Consider the following 23,389-nt stretch of genomic DNA (forward strand, 5'->3'; position numbering starts at 1 on the left):
AGTGATGCTCCCGCTCATGTTATGGGATAACACATTGAACAGTGCCCATTTATCATTAAAAGATGGAAACCCTCCACTGGGATAATTAGAATCCATGGAGATTGGCATTAATCACAGTCACTGAACAAACACTGGGAAACTGAGTAAAGGCTACGACAATGGATTAATGGGGACTGCAAAACAATCAACAGACAGGAGTGTTCTCTCCCAGTTGGGGAACACTTCAGTGGTCCAGGACAGTCAACCTCGGAACTTCTGCTGACCATCCTTCAAGGCGGACTTCAGGACAGGCAGCAGCGAAAAGAGGCCGAGTAGAGGCTGATAACTAATTTTGGAAGCCATAGGAAGGGCCTCAACCGGACCTTGGGTTCATGTCACATTACAGGTGACCACCATTGCACTATACACACACCCACATACACACACACACACACACACACACACACACAAACAGAGGCACTCCTATACACACACATACACCGGACACACATGTACACAGACACGCATACATACACTCACGCACACCCTTACAAACACACACATTCCCACACTCACACAGGCATCCGCTCAGAGACTTACATCACTCTACATTCATGCCCACACATATACACTGTATCTCACTGATACATAACTCCCAACCCCAGACACGCACACACACTCCCACACTCACATATGCACCCCTAATAGACTTAAGACACACTACATTACTACACACACATCTACACTCCCTCTCTCACTCTCAACCCCCAATCCAGACAAACACACACAAACAAAGACCCACATGCACACATATAATTTGTGGGGTGAATTTGTAATTGCAGAGTTACATTGTACTTTGCTCAAAACCTGCATGAATTCATGTAAACCCCTGAGCTCAAAAACTGCATGAATTCATGTAAACCTCTGAGCTCAAAAACTGCATGAATTCATGTAAAACTCTGTTATCTCACTTTTCAGATTAGAATCAATCTCAACATTATGGTATGGACGGAAAACACAGGGGGCGAACACCTTCAAAATATTGACTAGCTAACACTCATTGTTACAGCTATCCTGAGAATGCAACTTTAAAACAAAAAGGTTTTGTGATTTACACATGAAAGAAATGAAACTATCATGGTATTTGAATAGATGAAAGACTCAACAGACAATCACGGTATTTTTCAATGTATAATTTCAGGTACATCAATCACACTGTAAATTTTTGCTTTTAATTCTGTGCCTTAGAAGTGTGTCCTCCACTATCACCTGATGAAGGAGCGTCGCTCCGAAAGCTAATGTGCTTCCAATTAAACCTGTTGTACTATAACCTGGTGTTGTGTGATTTTTAACTTTGTACACCCCAGTCCAACATCAGCATCTCCAAATCATGACTGAACAAAACAGGGTCGGTTAATCAGTTCCTTACATCACTTTTCATATCATTATAAAAGGAATATTTACTGGGTTTCGATGGAATGGATGAGGGTTGCTGAGGGATGGACAATAAATATTTAAATTTTTAAAATCTTTTTTTTAAACTTGCATATGAGATTATTAACAGGACGCTGCATGGGGTCTATATATGTTCCACTCTGTTTATGAAAGGAGGCAGTTATAAAACAAAACAGATCGGTTGCATTAAAAAAAAAGTCGGGTGGGCAAGTTTCTTGACACCTTAACGCAAAGTATAATACTTATTGAGAAGTGTGAGGCTACTCCTGGTATTATGTGCCCTGTTATCAAATCCTTTCATAACCTTGCGACAGAGCATTGAGACTGCTGGTCAGCAACAGGATGAAGCAATTCTGTCCCTATGGCCCTCTTTACAGAGGGGTAAGAGAAGGCCATTTAGCCCATATTAGCATGTTGCTATTTAAAAAGACGGAAATCTAGAATATTGGTACATCTTGCCAACAGAATCATTCAAAACAAAGAGATGTGTCGCTGCAGCTCTATGAAGTGCTACTGAGAGGGCACCTTGAGCCACGGGGAGAATGTGCAAACTCCACACAGGCAGTCATTCAAGGATGGAGTTAAACCCAGACCGCTGTTCTCTGAAACAGCAATGCTAGTCACTGAGCTACTGTGTCACCTTGTGGTGCAGGTTCTCTGTTCCTTGAAAGTGCCGTCACAGGTAGATAGTGTAGTGAAGGAGGCACTTGATGATTTTCCCTTTTTGGTGTGTGCTTTGAGTCTAAACATTTTCACGACGTGTTGCATCTGTCCAGGACATTGGTTTTGCCACTGTTGTAATATTGCCTTTAATCGTGGTCACACTGCTGTCGGAAAGATGTTGTCAAACTTCAAAGGGTACAGAAGAGATTTAAAAGACTGTTGCAGGAGTTGGAGGGTTAGAGTTACAAGGAGAGTTTGAATAGGCTGGGGCTATTTTCAAGTGTTGAGGCTGAGGGCGGACCTGAAAGACGTATATAAAATCATGAGGGGAATAGATAAGATAAAGAGTCAACGTCTTTTCCCAGGATAGCCGCGTCCAAAATTAGAAGACAAAGGTTTAAGGTGAGAGGGGAATGATTTAAAAACGGACGTGAAGTACACAATTTCACACAGAGACTGCTGCGTGTATGGATTGAACAGCCAACAGAAGTGGTGGAGACAGGTACAGTTACACCATTTGAAAGGCATTTGGATGGTTACATGCATGAGAGGTATTTAGAGGGAGATGGGCCAAGTGCTGGCAAGGGGGACGAGATTTATTTAGGATATTTAGTCGGCATGGACAACCGGACTGAAGGATCTTTTTCTGTGCTGTAGATCTCTGAGAATCCATTGCCTCTTGAGTGTAAAGCACACGAACAGGAGGAAACTATTTAGCTTCTGAATTCTGTCAGTCAGCTTGTTTGCTCAATTACTGAAAGTAAAATACAAAAATACATCATTCAGATTTTGATGGTGTTTTACAGAAACAGGAGAATGGCTTTTAGTCAAGAGAAGCTGTAAGGAATGTGAAGAGGCAATTCAGTCCCTCAATTCCATTCCACAGGAGTAGCAGGTGAGCACAAAGCTATTGTAGCCAGTTACACAGGAACTGGAGGAGGATATCTATTTTCATAGACTTGGGATCAGGAGGCAGTCGTTCAACTGCTTAAGACTGGGACACAGGAACAGGAGGCAGTCATTCCACTGCTCGAGACTGGGACACAGGAACAGGAGGGAGTCATTTAACTGCTTGAGCCTGGGACACGGGAACAGGAGGGAGTCACTCAACTGACGAGACTGGGACACACGAACAGGAGGCAGCCACTCAACTGTTCAAAGGTGGGTCACAGGGAAATCTGTAGGATTGTGAGGCCCAGGGTCCTGATACGCAGGAACAGGAGGAGGCGCCTCACTCCCCACCAGTATGGGACAATGGGAGAGAAGGGGAGTTTGCTTGGAACAAACAGAAATACATGAATATGTTGCATTTGTCGTCCATTCAATCATGCCTCACCATTCGCTAAGAACATGGCTGATCTGATTGTGATTCTCTCATTCCATTTTACGGAGACTGTCCTCTCTGCAGCCTCTGCTCCATTTGTTGGTTCTGTTGCACAGCCAGATGCTTTAACAACAGTCAACATCACTCATCCAGAGGGTCGGGTCGAAGGATGAGTCTGGATTTGAAGGGTCCAATCACGAGAATGAAAACACAGAATAAAGGTATTGCCAGATGTTTAGTTCTCTAACATTCGCAATCAAACTCACATAACCAGCCCATCCATAATACATTCAGGATTTTGCGCGGTGCAGATACGTCGAGCGTACTGATGAATGCAACCCAGCAATATCCAGAAAGGAACTCTGTGCAGCCCACACCAAACTTGATCTATAATCCTGGTATAAATGTCCAGCGTGGGATGCTGTGCAGACCGCACTGGATCATTCACATATAAACACGGGCTGTTCCGTTTTTTTCAGTAACACTGTGTTAGATCACTGTCCAGTGTGGGGAAATTTGCAGCCAAATGCTGGAAGTGACAGGATATGAAGCTCCTATGCAGTTACAGCTCCATATCTGCACTGTACCTTAACAAGGGGTGCTGCAGATGTGAAAATCTTTGCAAGGGAGAGATGTAAATGGAAACAGTTGAAATACTAATAGTTCTGATTAAGGCGCGTATCACACAAATACTTAAAGATGAAATAACTAAGATAATATTCGATGAGGTTTTGTGAATTGTGCAACGAAATAAGAGGAGGATGATGATGTTATAGTGGTTGCACTATAATCCTCCAAATCATCAATGGGAATTGGAGGAACAATTATGCAGGGAAACTGGTGAAAGTAGCAGGATTGTCATAGTAGATTATTTAAATTTTCCTAACATAGACTAGAAGGTTAAAAATTTCGATGGAACGTAATTTCTTAAGTTTGTTCAGGAAAGTTTCCCAAGCAGTATAAAAAGGGTCCTACATGGGAATGGACAAACTCGACCTACTGTTGTGAAATAGGGATGGAAACGTGACAGTGGAAAAGTGGGGGAGGATTTTGGGAAAAGTGACTAGCGTTGTATTAATTTTACAATAGGTATGGGAGGGACAATATTGGTCTACAAACTTAAGTTCTAAATTGGGGCAAGGCATATTTTGTTGCAATTAGACAGGGGATGACAGGGGTTAATTGGAGTAGCTAGCTTTCAGGTGAAAGGATGTTGGGCACGAGGGAGGGCTGTAAAAGTGAGATAGCTCGAGTTTAAGGTTTACATGTTCCTGTGAGGGTGAAGGGAAAGTGAGGCTGGAAGAGAAAACACTGAATGACAAGAGATATTATGGCTCTGACCAGCAAAATGGAGGCATGGCTCAGGTTCAGGCAGCTGGAATCAAGGGAATCCCTGGAGGGACACAGGGGTTGCAGGAGTTTACTGAGGAAGGAAATCAGCAGGGCGAAAAGGTGGTAATGAGATAGCCTTGGCTGAGCAGATTAGGGTGAATCCAAATTCAGTATTGTAAAGAGAAAGAAAAACTAGAGAGGGATTAGGACGTATTAATGTGTAAAACCACATTCATGTGTAAAACCACAAGAGATGGTTGAGGTCCTCGATTTCTCCTCTGTGTATACCATGAAAAAAGAACTATGACCGTTGGGAAGTTAATTGTCATATCTTGGTACAGTCCATCTCAGAGTCGAGGTGCTGTTGGACATATTAAAATGCATAAAGTCAGATAAATCTCTTGGTCCTGACCAGATATATCTAAGACCACTGCAAGAGGCGAGAGAAGACATTTCAGGGGCCAAGGTCCCGGAAGACTGGCCAGTAGCAAATGTTGAGCCCTTGTTAAAAGGGCTGCAAAGAAAAGCATGGGAAATATAGACTATGTAGCTTCAAATCTGTTTGCGGAAACCGCTTGAGAAGGTTCAGAGATACAAGTTAAGCATGCATTTGGAAAGACAGAGTTTGACATGGAGCAGTCCCCATAGCTTTGGGTGTGGAAGATCATGCCTTACAAATTTTGATAGAGTTTTTGAGGAAGTGGCCAGGAAGGTTGACGAGGTCAGGGTGGTGGACATAGTCTATATGGATTTCAGTAAGGCTTTTGATAAGGCTCCACATGGAAGGCCGCTCTAGAAGGTTAGATCGAATGGACACCAATGTAAAGTGGCAAATTGGCAACACAATTGGCTTGACGTTATGAAGCAAATGGCTATGGTGGAGGGATGCTTGTCGGATTGGAGGCCTGTGACTAGTGGAGTGACTCAGTGGTCGGTCCTGGGCCCAATGCTGTTTGTTATCTGTATCTATGATTTGGACCAGAGTGCACAACACAACGTTAGTAAGTTTGCAGATGACACGACATTAGGAGACATCATTTACAATGAGGAATGTTATCAGAAATTGCAGCAGTATCTTGATCAGCTGGGGAAGTGGGCTGAGAAATAGCACATGGAGTTTAATATAGATAAGTGTGACGTCTTGCATTTTGGAAAGTCAAATCCAGGTAGGAGTTAAATGTCGAATGACAGTGCCTTAAAGCGTGTAGTGGAACAAAAGGCCTTTGGAGATCAGGTGCATGGTTGTCTGAACCTTGAGTGACAGATACACAGGACAGTGAAGAAGGCTGTTGGCACACTGGCCTACATCAGGGCATTGAGTATAGAAGTTGGGATATTATGTTGCAGTTGTACAGGATGTTGCTAAGGCTGCAGTTGGAGTATTGGGTTCAGTTTTGTTCAGCTTGTTCTGGAAAGGACATTATTGAACAAGAAAGAATGTAGAACAAATTTTCAATGATGTTTGCTGAGCTTAAGGTTCTAAGTTATCGGCAGAGGTTGGACGGGTTAGAACATATTTCTTCACAGCATAGGAAAATGAGGGGGTTCTTTTAGAAGTGTAGTCTTATAAAATCATGAGTGGCGTGTATGTGGTGAATATTTCAAAATTTTTCCCAAGGTTGGGGAATCGAGGACTAAAGGACATCCATGAGTGTTTGGAAAGGAAAAAATATATAAAAAGAAAACTGACGGGCAACTTTTTTACACAGTCCATTTTTACGCATATGGACTGAGCTGTCAATGGAAGTGATTGAGGTGGGTACAATAATAACATTGAAAAGGCATTTGGACAAATACACGGATAGGAAAGGATTAGAGGGATACAGAGCAAGGGCAGGGAAATGGGCTGAGTGTATGTGGACACTTTGGTTGGCATGGACCAGCTGGGCCAAATTGTCAGTCATACTGGCAGTCTCGTGCAATATGACCGTAAATGACTTTGTTTTGGGGTGGAGATAGGGTGTGTGTGTGTCTGGGGGAGGATTCCGAGAAAATTTGTCATGGAAGGATATGTTCACAGGTTTCAGAATGCCGAAATGAAGACATTTCAATAGTATCATGCAACACGGGTCAGTATTATGAAGAATTATGAGTGAAAGGGATATTGCTGTGAATTCAGGCAATGGAACATTTGGATGAGCATTTATTCTGCAGCTTTGTAACCGGGAGTGAGGACAGCAGAGACTTCGCCTCACTGGGCTGAATCTAACAAAAAACTCTCGCAGTGACATTTTCATGAAGTGTGACAGAGGGGTTGTCTGCACGAGGCGGAGCTATTTTCCTGGTGCTATCTTACCAAACTCATCTCATTAACTACCCACCCCACTCCATAGTGTCCCTCTCAAACAATGCCAGTCCGATTATCCCACCCATCATGAGTGGAGGTAATCACAATCGCCCGGATGCCCCTGGATATTGGGCGATCGCTGACACTGGTGTCATCTTTAAAAGGCCAATGTGCACACGTTTGCACTTTCTCAGTTTGGAGCTGCCTTGCACATTTACACCAAGCAGCTAAGGGGAAATTACACCACGGTTTGTCGACAGCAGCATGGAGGTCCTGGTGGATGGGCTAGTACAAAAGGAGACCATTCACTTCTCAGAGGGGGCCACACTACCAGACCCACCGAGCATGGTCTGAGCTCCTTAGCCAGTTCAGTGCAGTTTCTGTGGTCGGAAGAAACGCCCAGCAAAACAGGACAAGCATCAATAAACTTCCCCACTCTGTCAGGATAAGTGTCACCTCATTCGCCCTGCTCCCTCACACTCACTGTATATCTGTTATAGCACCGGCCCCTAAACAAGGCTCATGCTCCACCACTCTCACTACTGCATGCAGCACCTTCCCTCTCTTTCTGTCTTGCCTTTCTAAAGCCCCCCACATAGTTATAGAACATTCTGGAGAATATCAATTATGGAATATTCCAGATATTGTTCCAACTTATTCCCAGTTTCAGGAAAACGGCTGTGCCCCAGTGTGTAACACGAAAGAGGAAGGAGTAGAGATGTAGGTTTTTCAAATCACACGCAATTAAAATCCATCTTGAGGCCATTCAGTACTTGAAATATGCTCCAACATTCAATACGTTTGGGGGTGATCTGATGGTTTTCTCAGCTCCATGTTACAGGAACTTTCAGTCATTTAACCCCCAGGTTCCTGTTACCTACCATACGATTCAAAAACACTTTTTATCCCGGGTTTCTTCTAGCAGGTGTTCAGAAGGCATTTCCCATGGGGATGGAATCTCCAAACAATATATTTCATCTGCTTTATAAATTCATACAACAGTCAGCATGCTTTCCATAGACCAATCAAAAACATGCACTTATTTTATGGTTATCGATATCCAATCACAATTAGTCATGGTTATTTCACTTGTCTCATCTTACTGTATTCAGCCAAAGACGGCTTCCAAACACTTGTCTCATTATAAAATACAATTTCTAGCAGAGAACATTTTTATCGTCAGCCGTTATCATGACCGTTATCTCAAACATACATTTTTCCTTGTCATGAAAGTTTCTTTTGCCCTTTGTCTGTGACCGATTCTGTGTGTAACAGTTACACAGTCTCCCACTCAGCTGACTGGATGGTTGGTTTGTGATGCAGAGTGAGGCCACCAGAGCAGGTGCAATATCCCACACTGACAGGTTACAATGAAGGGGATGCTCTCTCAACCTCACCCCATCACCCGAGGAGTGGTGACCTTCAGCGTAAACCACCATGAGTGGTCTCTCTAATGAGAGTTCTTTGGGAGCTATTGCATCAATGTTCGCATTTTATTTTTGAACCAAATTTTTTCATTGAAAAATAGATTTTTTATTATTATATTAAACCAATAGCAACACAACTCAAGTAACTGAACAAAATTAAACCCACGTCCATGTGCATACAAAGCAAGATAAAGTCTATAAATGGACAGAAGAAAAACAAAAATAAACAATAAATAATAAATAAATAATACGGCTCAGCATAACAAAACGATAGCTCTTGTTCTTCGAGAGCATTAATTGATATACATTCATATGTTCACAATTCTTCATATTAGATTCATTAGACAATATCGTCCTTGCTATATAAAAGCCCTGTATAGATTGGCAGGTAAGCCTCCATCGCGGTAATCCAAAAAGGGCTGCCATATCTTATATAAATCTCCGCTTTTTGATGCACCATACTGAAGAGAAATTCCAAAGATATCTTATCCATGACGAACTTACGACGACCCAACAGACCCGGGGGCCTTTCAGACATCCAACACAACAGAATATTTTTCCTGGCACAGGAAGTATGGGCGAGGTAGTAAACGAGTATTTTGCATCAGTATTTACTGTGGAAAAGGATATGGAAGATGTAACATGTGGGGAAAGTGATGACGACACCTTTCAACCTGTCCATATTTCAGAGGAGCAAGTGCTGGATGTCTTAAAACGGGTAAAGGTGGATAAACCCCCAGGACATGATCAGGTGTACCCGAGAACTCTGTGGGAAGCTAGAGAAGTGATTGCTGGGCTTCTTGCTGACAAATTTGCAATATGGATAGTCACAGGTGTGGTGCCGGAAGACTGGAGATTGGCTAACGTGGTGCCACTGTTTAAGAAGGGTGGTAAGTACAAACCAGGGAACTATAGACTGGTGAGCCTGACGTTGGTGGTGACCAAGTTGTTGGAGGGAATCCTGAGGGACAGGATGTGCATGTATTTGGAAAGGCAACGGCTGATTAGTGATAGTCAACATGGCTTTGTGCGTGGGAAATCATGTCTCACAAACTTGATTGAGTTTTTTGAAGAAGTAACAAAGAGGATTGATGAGGGCAGAAGTGTAGATGTGATATATATGGACTTCAGTAAGGCCCTAGTCAAGGTTTCCAGGGAAGACTGATTAGCAACGTTAGATCTCATGGAGCACAGGGAGAAGTAGCCATTTGGATACAGAACTGGCTCAAAGGTAGAAGACAGAGGGTGGTGGTGAAGGGTTGTTTTTCAGACTGGAGGCCTGTGACCAGTGGAATGCCACAAGAATCGGTGCTAGATTCACTACTTTTTGTCAGTTACATATATGATTTGGATGCCAGCATAAGAGGTACAGTTAGTAAGTTTGCAGATGACACCAAAATTGGAGGTGTAGTGGACAGCGAAGAGGGTCACCTCAGATTATAACAGTATCTTGACCAGATGGGCCAATTGACTGAAACGTGGCAGGTGGAGTTTAATTCAGATAAATGCGAGGTGCCGCATTTTGGGAAAGCAAATCTTAGCAGGACTGATACACTTAATGGTAAGGTCCTAAGGTGTGTTGCTGAACAAAGAGACCTTGGAGTGCAGGTTCATAGTTCCTTGAAAGTGGAGTCGCAGATAGATAGGACAGTGAACAAGGCGTTTGGTATGTTTTCCTTCATTAGTCAGAGTATTGAGTACAAGAGTTGAAAGAACATGTTGCAGCTGTAAAGGATATTGGTTAGGCCACTGTTGGAATATTGGGTGCAATTCTGGTCTCCTTCCTATCGGAAATATGTTGTGAAACCTGAAAGGGTTCAGAAAAAATTACAAGGATGTTGCCAGGGTTGGAGGATATGAGTTACAGGGAGAGGCTGAACAGGCTGGGACTGTTTTCCCTGGAGCATCAGAGGCTGCGGGGTGACATCATAGAGGTTTACGTGGATAAGGTAAATTGGTAAAGTCTTTTCCCTGTGGTCGGTGAGTCCAGAAGTGGAGGGCATAGGTTTAGTTTGAGAGGGGAAAGATATAAAAGAGACCTACAATGCAACTATTTCACACAGACTGTGGTGCGTGTAAGGAATGAGCTGCCAGTTGAAGTGGGGGAGGCTAGTACAAGTGCTCCATTTAAGAGGAAGGGTTTGGAGGGTTATGGGCTGGGTGCTGGCATGTGGAACTAGATTGTTTTGGGATATGTGGTTGGCATGGATGGGTTGGATATGCTGCATATCTCTATGACTCCATGACATATATTAATCTTTGTTTTTTTGGTTTACCATACTGATGAGAACGTCCAAAGCGATATTCTCCCTGATGAGCTTAAAAAAGACCCAACAGACCCCGGGAGTGTTCAGACAACCAGCACAACAGAATATTGTTCCTAGCCCAGAAAGTAAGGATTTTATTCCCCATGTGCAACTACATAAGATATTCTGTGCGGGCCCAGGAAAGAAAAAGCGTGTCCATCTCCAATTCGGTCCCCGACACCCACTCTACCACACCTCACACAGTGCTCCAATGTATCCGAAGACTGCAGCAGGACCACATGCAATAAGTAAGAGTGTCTGTAGTCATTCTGCATTTAGGACTTGCTGAAGGTAATCCCACCTTGAATTTTGAGAGAAAATCTGGTGTCAGATAGACCCTATGAAGAATTTTCAACTGCATGGAATGGGTCCTATTACAGATCAAAATCCTTCGAGCATTTTCACAAATATCCTCCCATGTCTCCGAAAAGATGTAAATTCCGAACTCTCTCGCACAGATGTCACGAAGCTGCACAGTCTTGTCTGAGGGGACACTCTCCTACAAATGACAAAGGGTACTGACAGAGAGTGTATTCTTAACAATAAGCATCAAATACCGCCCCCAGCCTGACCCTCACAGCCTTCCACACAACGGACCACAGCCTGAGACTCACCGCCATCCACACACCGCCCCTAGCCTGACCCTCACCGCGGCCTAAAATCGGCCTTAGCCTGACCCTCACCGCCGTCCACACCACGCCCCCGCCTGATAATTGCCATCATCCACGCATCACACCCAGCTTGACACTCACTGTCGTCTACTCACCATTCCCAGCCTGACGCTCACCACCATTCACAAACTGCACCCAGCCTGACGCTCACCACCATTCACAAACTGCACCCAGCCGGACGCTCACCACCATTCACAAACTGCCCCCAGCCGGACGCTCACTGCCATCAAATACTACCCCCAGCCTGACCCTCACCGCCATCGACACACTGCTAACCGCCATCCAGACATTGCCCCCAGCCTAAATTTCACGGCCGTCCACACACCACCCCCAGCCAGACCCTCACCACCATCCACACACCGCTGCCCTCCTGACCCTCAATGCCATTCACACACCACGCCCAGCCTGACCCTCACCGCCATCTACACACTGTCCGCAGCCTGTCACTCACCACCAATCCACACACTGCCCCCAGCCTGACCCTCAGCATTGTTCACACACCGCGCCCATCCAGACGCTCACCACCATCGACACACCACGCCCATCCTGACCCTCAATGCCGACTACACACCGCCCTCAGCCTGACCATCACCTCCGTCCAACATCACCCCCAGCCTGATCTTCGATACAGTCCACACAACGCTCCCAGCTTGACCCTTACTGCCGTCCACACACTGCCCCAGCCGGACGCTCACCAACGTCCAAACACCGCCCCAAGCCTGACACTCCCCGCTGCCTTCACACCGCCGATTGCTTGAAACTCACTGCCGCCCAACACCTCCCCCAGCCTGACCCAAAGTGCCGTCCACACACCATCGCCACTCTGACCCTCACCAGCATCCAATACCAGCCACAGCATGACCCTCACCACCATCCACACACTGCCCCCAGTCTGACCGTCACCACTGTCCAACACTGCCCCCAGCTTGACCCTCAGCATGGTCCATTCACCGCCCCCAGCCTGACCCTCACTGCTGCCCACACACCACAACAGCCTGATCCTCGATGCTGTCCACTAGACTCCTGCACCCTAATCCTCAGTGCCGTCCACACAACGCCCCAAGCCAGACCCTCACCACTGCCCACACACTGCAAGAGCCTGATCTTTACTGCCCCCACACACCACCCCCCAGCCTGACACTCACTGCCCCCCACACACCAGACCCAGCCTGATCCCGACCATCCAATACCACCACAAGCCTGACCTACACCATCCAACATCTCTTCCAGACTGACCATTACCGCCGTCCGCTCACCACCCACAGCCTGATCCTGAACTTCGTCCAATACCATCCAGAGCCTGACCATCACTAGCGTCCACACACCGCAATGAAACTGACCCTAACCACCATCCCCTGTCTGACCCTCACCGCCATCCAATACCGCCGACAGCATGACCCTCACCACCGTCCACACACCACCCCAGTCTGACCATCACTGCAGACCAACACCCCACCCAGCCTGACCCTCACTACTGTCCACACACCTCCCCCGGTCTGACTTTCACGGCTGTCCAACACCACCCAGCCTGACCCTCACCTCTGCCCACACACATTTCCCCCAGCCTGATCCTCGATGCCGTCCACAAGACGCCTGCAAAGTGACCTTCAATGCTGCCAACACACCGCCCCCAGCTTGACCATCATCTCTGCCCACACACTGCACCCCAGCCTGACTCTCACTGCCGTCCACACACTGCCCCAGCCAGATCCTCATCACCATCAACACACAGTCACTCGCCTGAACCTCACTGCCGCCCAACACCGCCCCCAGCCTGACCCAAACTGCCGTCCACACACCGTCTCCAATATGACCATCACCAGCATCCAATACCACCCACAGCATGACCCTCACCATCATCCACACACCGCCCCCAGCCTGATCCTCGATGCCGTCCACAAGACGCCTGCAACCTGACCCTCAGTGCCGGCGAAAATCCACCCCCAGCCTGACCCATCACCACTGCCCACACACAGAAGAGCCTGATCTTCCCTGCCCCCACACACTGCCCCCCAGCCTGTCCCTCTCTGCCGTACACACACTGCTCCTCAGCCTGACCCTCACTGCCCCCCACACACCGGCCCCAGCCTGATCCCCACCATCCAACACTTCCCCCAGACTGACCATAACTGCCGTCCGCACAACGCCCCCTGCCTGATCCTGATCTGTGACCAATACCACCCAGAGCCTGACCATCACCGGCGTCCACACACCTCAATAAACCTGACCCTAACCGCCGTCCACACACCGTCTCCAGCCTGACCCAAACTGCCGTCCACACAGTGTCAGCTGTATGACCCTCACTGGCATCGAATACTGCCCACACCACGGTCCATGCACCACCTCAGTCTCACCCTCACTGCTGTCCAACGCCTACACCAGACAGACCATCACTGCCGTTCTACACAGCCCCAGCCTGACCCTCACCGGCCAAAGCCTGACCCTCACCACTGTCCAACACCGTCCAAAGCCTGACCTTCACTTCCATCCACATACTGTCCCCAGCATGACCCACAACGCCGTCCACACACCGTTAGCAGCCAACCATAACTACCGTCCATCTCCTCCCCCCAGCCTGACCCTCACTGCAGTCCGCACATCGCCCCCTGCCTGAACGTCACCGCCGTCCACAGACCGCTCTTCACCTGACCCTCACTGCCGTCCACACACCACCACCAGCTTGACCCCCATCACCGCCCACACACTGCCCCAGCATGACCCTCACCGCCATCCACAAACCACCCCCTGCCTGACAGTCACTACCATTCACACACCGCTCCCTGTCTGACCCTCACCTCAATCCAGACACTGTGCCAGCCTGACCCTGATTGCAATCCACACACCACCCCCAGCCTGACCCTCACATCCGCCCATGGACCGCCGCCAGCCTGACCCTCACCGCCATCCACACACCACCCCCAGCTGACTCTCACCACCGTCCACACACCGCCCTCAGCCTGACCTTCCCGGCTGTCCAACACCACCCCAGATTGACCCTCACTGCCGTCCAGCACCACAACCAGCCCGAACCTCACTGCCGTCCACACACCACCCCCAGCCTGACCATCTCCTCATTCCAACACCACCCCCATCCTGACACTCATCGCCATCCAACACCACCTCCAGTTCGACTCTCACGCCGTCTACACACTATCCCCAGCCTGACCGTCACCTCCATCCAACACCGACGCTCCCCTGACTCTCACCGCCGTCCACTCACCACCCCAGCCCGCTCCACACTGCCCCCAACCTGACCCTCACAGCTACACTCACACCGCCCCCAACTTGACCCTCACCACAGCCCACGTACAATCCCCAGCCTGACCCTCGCCACCGCACAACACCACCCCCAGCCTGACCCACACCACCGTCCACACACCAACCCAGCTTGACCCTCACCGGCGTCCACACACCGCATCGGGCCTGACCCTCACTGATGTCCAACACCTCCCCTAGCCTGTCCATCACTGCTGTCTTACACCGCCCCCATCCTGAACCTCACCGGCCCCAGCCTGACCCTCACTGCCTTCCACATACCGTCACCAGCCTGACCGTAACCGTCGTCCAACACCTACCCCTGCCTGACCCATACAGCCACTCAACACCGCCCCCAGTCTGAACCTCACTGCCGTCCACACACCGCCCCAGCCTGATCTTCATTGTCGCCACACTGCCCCGAACCTGTCCCTCACTGCCGCCCACACACCGCCCCCAGCCTGACCCTCACTGCCGCCCACACACTGCCCCCAGCCTGATCTTCACTGCCCCCACACACTGCCCCCCAGCCTGTCCCTTACTGCCGTATGCACACCGTCGCCAGCCTGACCCACCTGCCCTCCACACACCAGCCCCAGCCTGATCGCCGCCATCCAATATCGCTCCAAGGCTGACACACGCCACCGTCCAACACCACCCCCAGCCTGACCCTCACTGCCATCCGCACACCGTCCCCAGCCTGATCCTCACCGTCGTCCAATAATACACAGAGCCTGACCATCATCACTGTCCACACACCGCAACGAACTGGACTCTCAGTCCAGTTAATAGTCAGCCCCAGCCTGACCGTCACTGCTGTCCACACTCCATCACCAGCCATGACCCTCACTGCCATCCACACACCGCCCCAGGCCTTAATCACCGCTGACTACACACAGCTCCCAGCCTAATCCTCAGCGCTGCCCACACACTGACGCCAGCCTGATCTTCACTGCTGTACACACACCGCACTCAGCCTGACCCTCATTCCACCACACACACCGGTCTGAGCCTGACCCACACCATCATCCAACATCACCCTCAGCCTGATACTCACCGCCGACCACACACCACCCCAGCCTGCCCCTCACCGTCGTCCAATGCTGCCCAGACGTCCCCAACAGTACCCTTCCACCGACACTCTCATTCGTTTGTTCCTCACCCTTAACAATTTCTCCTTTCAATCCTCCCACTTCATCCAGACCAAAGGGGGAGCCATGAGCACACGTATGGGCCCCAGCTATGCCTGTCTCTTTGTTGGCTACGGAGAGCAGTTGATCTTCCGTAATTACACCGGCACCACTCCCCACCTCTTCATCCGCTACATTGATGACTGCATTGGCGCCACCTCGTGCTCCCGCGAGGAGGTCGAGCAATTCATCAACTTCACCAACACATTCCACCCTGACCTTAAATTTACCTGGACCATCTCTGACACCTCCCTCCTCTTCTTGGACCACTCCATCTCCATTAATGACGACCGACGTGACACTGACATTTTGTACAAACCCACCGACTCCTCCAGCTACCTGGATTACACCTCTTCCTACCCTACTTCTTGCAAAAATGGCATCCCGTATTCCCAATTCCTCCGACTCCGCTGTATCTGCTCCCAGGAGGACCAGTTCCACCATAGGACACACCAGATGGCCTCCTTCTTTAGAGACCGCAATTTCCCCTCCCCCGTGGTTAAAGATACCCTCCAACACATCTCATCCACATCCCGCACCTCCGCCCTCAGACCACACCCCTCCAACCGTAGCAAGGACAGAACGCCCCTGGTGCTCACCTTCCACCCTACCAACCTTCGAACAAACCAAATCATCCCCCGACATTTCCACCATCTCAAAACAGACCCCACCACCAGGGTTATATTTCCCTCCCCACCCCTTTCCACCTTCCACAAAGACCGTTCCGTCCGTGACTATCTGGTCAGGTCCACGCCGCCAAACAACCCACCCTCCCATCCTGGAACTTTCCCCTGCCACCGCAGGAACTGTAAAACGTGCGCCCACACCTCCTCTCTCACCTCTATCCAAGGCCCTAAAGGAGCCTTCCACATTCAGCAAAGTTTTACTTGCACATCCACTAATATCATTTATTGTATCCGTTGCTCCCGATGTGATCTCCTCTACATTGGCGCCTCCTAGCAGAGCGCTTTAGGGAACATCTCCGGGACACCCGCACCAATCAAGCACACTGTCCAACATTTCAACTATCCCTCCCACTCTGCCGAGGACATGAAGGTCCTGGGCCTCCTTCACCGCTGCTCCCTCATCACCAGACGCCTGGAAGAAGAATGCCTCATCTTCCGCCTCGGAACACTTCAACCCCAGGGCATCAGTGTGGACTTCAACAGTTTCCTCATTTCCCCTTCCCCCACCTCACCCTAGTTCCAAACTTCCAGCTCAAGCACTGTCCCAATGACTTTTCCGGACTTGTCCTACCTGCCTATCTCCTTTTCCACCTATCCACTCCACCCTCTCCTCCCTGACCTATCACCTTCATTCCCTCCCCCACTCACCCATTGTACTCGATGCGACTTTCTCCCCAGCCCCACCCTCCTCTCGCTTATCTTCCACGGTTCAGGCTCACTGCATTTATTCCTGATGAACAGCTTTTGCCCGAAACGTCTATTTCGCTGCTCCTTAGATGCTGCCTGAACTGCTCTGCTCTTCCAGCACCACTAAACAAAAAACTGGTTTCCAGCATCTGCAGTCATTGTTTTACCTCATTACTACCGTCCACTCACCGCACCCAACCTGACCCTCACTACCATCCACACACCGATGCAGACTAACCCTCACCGCCGTCCTACACAGCTCCAGCCTGACCCTCACTGGCCCCAGCCTGATCCTCACTGCCGTCCACACACCATCACCAATCTGACCCTAATGGTCGTCCAACACCTCCCCCTATCTGACCCACACCACCATCCAACACCGCCCCAACCTGAACCTCCCTGCCCCAAGCCTGACCCACAAAGCTACCAACACACCCACCCCAGCTTGACCCTCACCGCAATCCACTCACTGCCCCCAGCTTGACACTCACTATTGTCTGCACACAGCCCGAAGCCTGAACATGACCAGTGAAAACACACGGACCCAGCCTGACCCTCACCACCGTCCACACACCGCCTCGAGCCTGACCCTCATTGCTGCCCAACATTTCCCCCAGCCTGACCTCACCGCCGTCCAAAGCCGCCCACAGCCTGACCCTCACGTCCATCCACATACCATCCCCAGCATGACCCACAATGTCGTTCACACACCATAAGCTGCCAACCGTAACTAACGTCCATCTCCTCTACCACCTGACGCTCTCCGCAGTCCACACATCGCCCCCTGCCTGACCCTGCCTGCCATCCACACACCGCCTCCAGCGTGGCCCTCACTGCCATCAACACACCGAACCCCAGCCTGACCCTCACAGCCGCCCACACACCGCCCCCCGCCTGACACTTATCGCCATCCACACACTGCCCCCAGCTGTCTCGCACCACCATCCACACACCGCCCTCAGCCTGACCGTCCCCACTGTCCAACACCAACCCAAACTGTCCCTCACCATCGTCCAACGCCACCACCAGCCCGACCCGCACTGCTGTTCACACACCACCCCCAGCATGACCCTCACATCAGTCCAACACCGCCCCCATCCTGACCCTCAGCGCCATTCAACACCGCCCCCAGCTCGACCCTCACCGCCGTCCACACACTACCCCCAGCCTGACCCTCAGCTCCATCCAACACTGACCCTACCCTGACCCAAACCGCCGTCCACACTCCACCCCCAGCCTGATTGTCACTGCTCCCAGCCTGACCCTCACTGCTGTACACATACCGCCCCCAACCTGTCCCTCACCGCAGTCCACTCACCGCCTCCAGTCTGAATCTCACCACAGTGCAACACCGCCCCCAATCTGACCCACACTGCCGTCTGCACACCGCCCCCAGCCTGACTCTCACCACCGGTCACACATCAACCCAGCCTGATTCACTGTCATCCACACACCACCTCTGACATCACCACTATCCTACACCATCCATAGCCTGACTCTCACCGGCCCCAGCCTGACCCTCACTGCTGTCCACACACCATCACCAGCCTGACCCTATTCATCATCCTAACACGTTCCCTGTAAGTCCCACACTGCCATCCAACACCGCCCCCAACCTGACCCTCATTGCCTCCAGCCTGACCCTCACTGCTGCCAACACACCGACCCACAGCCTCACCCTGACTGCCGTCGACACACCGCCCACAGACTGACCGTCAGTGCCATCCACACACCGTCCCACAGCCTAACCCTCACCGCTGTCCAGACACCACCCCCAGCCTGATCATAAATGCCATCCACACACCACCCACAGCCTAACCTTCACTGCTGTCCTCACACAGCCCCCAACCTGAGCCTCATCACCTCCCAACACTACCCCCAGCCTGAACCTCACAACCGACCTACATCACACAAAGCCTGACCCTCACCGCCATCCACTCAGCGCCCCGCAGCTTAACCCTCACCACCGTCCACACACAACCCACAGCCTGACCGTCACCGCCGTCCACACACTGCCCCCAGCCTGAACATCAACGCTGTCCATACACGGCCCACATCCTGACCCTCACTGCGGTCCACACTCCGCCCCCAGCCAGATCCTCACCACCGTCCTCACACCGCCCCCATCCTGAGCCTCATCGCCGTCCAACACCACCCCCAGACTGACCCTCATCGCCATCCAACACCACCTCCAGCCTGACCCTCACCACCGTCCACACACCGCCACTAGCCTGACCCTCACTGCCATCCACATACCGCCCCTGCCTGACTTTCACCGGTAAACAATACCACCCCCATCCTGACCCTCACCACGGTCCACACACTGCCCACAGCCTCACCCTCACCACTGTCCAACACTGCCCCAACCTGACCCTCACTGCCGTCCACACACCACCCTCAGCCTGACTCTGACTGCACCCAACACACCACTCCAAGCTTGACCCACCTGCCATCCAACCAGCGCCCCAGCCTGAACTTCACTGCTGTCCACACACTGTCCCTTATCTCATCCCTTCTATCTCTCTTGCACACTCTTCTCTCTCTCACATCCCTTTCTCTTGAAAAACTTCTCTCTCACACCCCTCTCTCTCAGCATCTCCCTCTCTCTTGCTCCCCCCTCTCTCTCTCTTTCTCCCTCTCTCTCGCGCCCTTGCCTCCACTCTCGCCACCCCCTCTCTCTCGTAAACCCTCTCTTACTCGATCCTTTCTTTTCACCTCTCCCTCTCTTGACCCCCTATCTCTCTCTCCCTCTTTCGAACCTCTCTGACTCATTCCACTCTTTGACCCTTTCTCACTTGTCCCCATCTCTCACCCAGTGTCTCCATCTCACCACCTCAATCTCTCTCCCTCTGACCTCTCTCTCACTCTCCTCCCCATCTCCCTCACCCCCTTTCTCTTTCTCCCCCCATCTCTCTCGCCCCCTTTCTCTCTCTCCTGGCCCCTCTCTCTCTTTGCCCTACTTTCTCCTGGCCCCTCTCTCTCTAGGTCTTTCACGCTCTGTCTCTCGCGCTCTCTCACTCTTTATCACTCCCTCACTCTGTCTCGCTCCCTCCCTCAGTCTCGCGGCCTCCCTCCGTCTGTCTCACTCCCTCCCTCCATCTCCCTCCCTCCATTTCCCTTCTTCCATCTCCCCATCTCTCTATCTCGCTCCCTCCCTGCCTCACTTCGACTCCACTCCATCCCTCCGAATCCCCACCCTCTGTCTCCCCTCCCTCCGTATCCCCTCCCTCACTCCCTGCAACCCCCTCCCTCCCTTCCTCCCACTGTCTCACTGCCTCCCTCTGTCTCGCTCCGTCCCTCCGTCTCTCTCTCGCCCCTCTCTTGCCCCCCTCGCTGATTATCTTATCCTGTCTCTCTCTCTCTTCCTTGCCCATCTCTCTCTCTCTCTCCGTCTTCTCTCACTCTCGGTCCCCTTCCTCTGCATCTCTTACTCCAGACCACCCTCCGATTCATTATGACTGAATCTCTCTTCCTCCTACATTCCTCCCTCTCTGCCTGATACAGTCTGCCTCCCTGGTTTTTCCCTTTCCCTCTGAAGTGGTGAGAAAGAGAGAGTGTGCAGAGAGAGAGGGAGAGAAATGAAAAGAAAGAGTAGGGGAGAGGCATCGGGGAGGACAGGCTGCAGTGGAGGGACAGAGGGAGTTAAACCAGCTCCTGAGCTCAGAGCGCGGTCCCCTCCCCTACCCTTCCCCGAGGACCAGGACTTGGGGTTGAGTCTGTCTCTCTCCAGCTCAGCTTCTCCAACACAAAGACACACAACAACATCAGTCACTCTGCTGCTTGGCACGCTTTAATCAACATTTTTATTGTTTACAAATGGAAGTGATGGATACAGTCAGTGGGATGGTGCCTTTTCTCACTGGCCCCTGAGTTGTGAGAAACATTGAAATATTTCCCTGTAACCGTCCTGTGGGACAAGGATGGACAAACCAGCGCTACCCGCAGTCTGTTACCATCGCGACAGGCTGCTCCATCGCTGAAACACTGAACTGAAATGAGAAAATCCCGGATGGATTGATTAATGAGGGGATTTGATGGATGGATGGATTTGGGTGAAGGGATATTTCAGCATATTTTTCAGCTGCTGCCTGAACTTAGTCTGGGTCACGGCATAAATCGCAGTGTTTGTACAGCAACTGAGGAGCTGCAATATGAAGCCCAATTCTAACGCAAAGTCATGCAGATACACAGAGTAATACCCAATATTATAAATCCGGAACCATACAGAAAACAGCATTAACGTTGACCATAACAGGATGAAATTGGTCGAGATCACAAACAGTAAAATTATGGATTTTCTTCGGTTTCTCATTTCTGTGTCAGACTGAGCGTCGCCATTGGTGTGAGCGCGTAGTCTCCTGCGGGCTCTGCTGGTCACTAAAATGTGCCTGACGGTAAGAACATTGAGCAGCAGAATCAGGAGAATTGGGACACAGGGGGTTAGAATGTGGTGGAGGAACTCGATTGTGACCCAGACACTGGAGACTGCAACAGCAACTGTTACATCACAAAACCAGGGGATGTTCATCAGCCGATACCGAGCCGTGAGCATAAAATACCAGGAAATGTTCTTTAAACAGCTCAGCACAGTCACTGCTCCCAGAACCACAGCCGCCGTTTTCTCACTGCAATATTTACTTTTCAGCTTCTGGCAACAAATGGCCACAAACCGATCAAAGGTGAAAGCGACAGTGAACCAGACAGAGCAGTCAGTGGCTGCATAAAGCAGGACGGCGTGGATATTACACACGGGGACGGAGTTCATCAGGAAATAAAACTGTTCCCAATAAACAATGGGAATGTGTCTCAGGATCAGGTCGAGGATAATGACCAGGAGATCTGCCACAGCCATGGCCCCCAGGTAACGTCTGACACATGGAGACAATCCACAGTCTTTATAAAACAGGACGTATATGGTCACTACGTTAACTGTAAGGAAGGAAAACAAACCCATTATCCATCAGCCTTGAGGCAAAGGGACCCGTTTGATCGGGGACCCACTGAGATTTTCAAACGTGTCCCTTTATTCAGGGATTTATTAAAATAATTGGAGCTGGAATAACAAATGGGAAGGTCTGAATTCCTGACAAAAAAGTGACATAAACCAAAAGAAACCCTTCCTTCGCAAACACACAGAGACAGATGGTTTCATAAGGACAGATGGTTTCTAGAAGTCGATCACTCGAGAGCAGACACAGGTCACTCCTTCCCAGTTCCTAATACGGAAGGTAGAAACGTTGCTGTCCTGAATGATTCTCTCCCAGTTTCCTGAAGATAAACGGAGTTTGGGAATTTCTGTATTTCTGTCTAAATTGTGGTCGATCCTGTGTCTTGGAGAAATGTAAACGCAGGGAAAACATATTCACCCTTTTAACTGCCTGAGGGGCTTTCGGAACAGTGTCTCCTTCTCCCTGGAACGGGATCTCGTCCCTCGGGAACTTATCATTTGTTAAATTCACTGACGTCCGGCCGTTCACAAACAATGTCAGGGACAGAACGTTCCGGGGAATGTTATTTACAGAATGTTGTGGACAGAAGGTTCCGGGGAATTTCAGTTATAGAATGTCGGGGACAGAATGTTCCGGGGAATGTCAGTTACAGAATGTCGGAGACAGAATGTTTTGGGGAATGGCAGCTTTAGAATGTCAGGGACAGAACGTTCTGGGAAATGGCAGTTTTAGAATGTTGGGGACAGAACGTTCCGGGGAATGTCAATTATACAATATCAGGGACAGAACGTTCTGGGGAATGTCAGTTATAGAATGTTGGGGACATAACGTTCCGGCGAATGGCAGTTATAGAATGTCGGGGACAGAACGTTCAGGGGAATGTCAGTGATAGAATGTTGGGGACAGAACGTTCCGGAGAATGGCAGTTATAGAATGTCGGGAACAGAACGATCCGGGGAATGTTAGTTATAGAATGATGGGAACAGAACTTTCCGGGGAATGGCAGTTATAGAATGCTTGGAACAGAGCGTTCTGGGGAACCCCTTGACCTGTCCATCACCTTTCCCCCCTACCCACCCACAAACATGATGTCCTGTGCCTGGACACATTTTATCGTGAATGGGGAGAGAGACAGAGGTTCCAATCACAGGAATGGGAACTAAAGGCGTTGCCAGATA

This window comes from Chiloscyllium punctatum, chromosome 29 (genome assembly GCF_047496795.1).
Source record: "Chiloscyllium punctatum isolate Juve2018m chromosome 29, sChiPun1.3, whole genome shotgun sequence".
Taxonomy (NCBI): Eukaryota; Metazoa; Chordata; class Chondrichthyes; order Orectolobiformes; family Hemiscylliidae; genus Chiloscyllium; species Chiloscyllium punctatum.